The sequence below is a fragment of the Aplysia californica genome, unplaced genomic scaffold, assembly GCF_000002075.1.
Source record: "Aplysia californica isolate F4 #8 unplaced genomic scaffold, AplCal3.0 scaffold00857, whole genome shotgun sequence".
NCBI lineage: Eukaryota > Metazoa > Mollusca > Gastropoda > Aplysiida > Aplysiidae > Aplysia > Aplysia californica.
The window spans coordinates 216,011-218,450 of NW_004798127.1; the positions used below are offsets into that span (position 1 = coordinate 216,011).

General features: G+C 41.8%; 1 protein-coding gene across 1 annotated transcript in view; it reads left to right on the plus strand.

Moving 5' to 3' along the window:
• The window catches only part of LOC106013399 (carbonic anhydrase-related protein 11), a gene marked incomplete at its 3' end in the record, with an annotated part of 81,014 nt that overhangs the window by 46,009 nt on the left and 32,565 nt on the right, over positions 1-2,440 (plus strand).

Here is a 2,440-nt window from a genome sequence, read left to right on the forward strand (position 1 = left end):
CACACACACACACACACACACACACACACACACACACACACACACACACACGCGTGTACACTAATTAAACCTCCGGGTAGTCACTGTGGTCAAGATAATGATGGTCAAATTTTGAGGCTTGGAGCGTCCTTTGATTGGTCGATAATATGCACCTGCTACCACTTTGGCGGGCAAGGATCAAGAGAGCCTGGAGTTACGGTTATGTCCTATCTTCGACTGTACATTAATGCGGCAGTGGGGGGGAAAAGGATCGCGGTCTCAACCTTGAGACTATTATTGAGCTACTGTCCTTGTGGTGTCCACTTCTTTGGAAGCTTATTCTATTTTTAAAAAAAACTAATTTAAGAAAGACAAAACAATACAAACTGTCAAACCGAACATTGGGCTCTGTCCTGAGTTGTTGTGTTGTTATTGTTGTTGTTGTTGTTGTCGTCGTCGTCGTCGTCGTCGTCGTCGTCATCGTCGTCGTCGTCGTCATCGTCGTCGTCGTCGTCGTTGTTGCGGTGGTTGTTGTAGTAGTTGTTGTTGTTGTGGCATGCTTTTGTTGTTCTTGTTGTTAGCTTAACGATGGTTATCCTAAATGGTGTCTTAATGTACAGAGAAAGGATGTACTACGTTGAAATCTTCATAATTTTCTTGTGACGGTGTTGTTACAGAGAACAGTGAGTTTCTGTTGGGCGGTTTCAGTAAATGTCGAGATGGAAAGAATGTTCTCAGTATGGAACAACATTTTCCGAGCCTTTCTATTTATCAAGATCAATTTGAGCCTTTACAGTGGGAATATCTTATTTAATTGTTGGACTAAACGTGTCCACTTAGTTTTGCTCTGGGTGGTTGGCGGGTGGTCTGGTGGGGTTTGCTCCTTCTTTCCTATCAAACATCTATCATCCTTATCTCTCCTCCTTCTTTTTGTGTATGTTACTCTCTTGCAACACGTCTGTTCTTCGGCACTTATATTCCCTTATTGTGTTGCAAGCGCCGTGAAACTCTTACGAGAACGAAAAAATTGTGCTCGCTTACTTTGCTGTTGAGCTTTATAAAACGGACTTCTTAACTTATTGAGGGTGGGTGGGGTGGGGGGTTTGGGGGGGGGGCGCCACTGGTAGGTCCTACTACATCTTTACTTTCCCTCTGTTGTTTCTGTCTATCTGTCTCATGTTTCGGCCAGCATGAAATAAGCACTATTGTGTCGATGTGCTTCTCTTTACTCAAACAAACTCAAACTCACTGAGGACGCGCATTCTTGTCATTCGGCAACGTTTGAAGACGTGCTATTTTGGGGCACCTTGAAAAAATCAAAACGAAATGAAGCGTTACTTCATTAGTTTTGTAGGGTTTTTTCATTCTGTTTTGTTGATCTTATTATAAGTTAGGAAACAACACACAAGCATGTTTCTATCTTGTGTATGATGGTTCGAAGTGTGCCGCTACATGTCTTTGCTCTGCTGTTGATCGGACATAATACTATTATTATATGTCACGACACGTGAAATCAGACGTTCCTCAGTGTCTGGGCATATTATGTTGAACATCTTGCTCTCACTGGCGAAATTGAAGGCAAACGAGGCAGGGGTCGGCCCAGAGCAACCTGCTTAGGGAACCTAAACAAATGGGAAACAGGGAAAGATCAGGGAAACGTAGCTTTTTTTTAGAGCTTCCGAGCAGAGGAATGAATGGAGAAACATGATCGCTGATGTCTGTCGCAGATCTGGCACTTGATGATGATGTTGTTGTTGTTATTGGTATAATCTTTAAAGCCTTTTCGTTTGTCTAAATTTTTGTGGCGTCGGTAGCCTTGCGTTTAGGCTACAAGACCCACAATCATGAGATTGGTGTTTTGGGGGTTCTAGCCTCAGCTCGGTCAGACGTTGTGTCCTTGGTAAAGGCACTTTACACGAATTTCCCGGTGGGTTGGTCTTTTTGCAGATGATGTAAAACTCGGAGGTCCTACCTCTTAAATAACTTATAGTATTGATAGGGGCGTTCGAATGGTACAATTTCGCCATTTTTCTGGTTTGTTGTTTAAAAAAAACCAACCCATTTATCTTGAGTAGAAGTCGAGATATTTGCGATTACTTCTGGGAGTACCGAAGCAACAACTTTCCTTGTCAGACATCACCAAATATGTCGTGTCGGTATCTGCATCCTGTCTGTTAGCTTTGTTTTAATTAAATAAAAAATGGCGGCAACCTACCCAACCCCAAAAAATGAGAAAATGAATTATTAAGCTTTTTCTTTAAAAACGAAAATCGAAAGAAAAGAAGACAAAGTGACAACATAAAATCTCTGACAGTAACATAGATGAAAAAATGAATAAATGAACAAACAGACAAACAGTTAATACACTTCTAGGAAGCTAAAAACCAATAGTAAATTGAAATCGAAATCACTTCCACGGGGCGCAATGAAGGTTGAAAGTTGGGAGAGGCAGGGGGTGGGA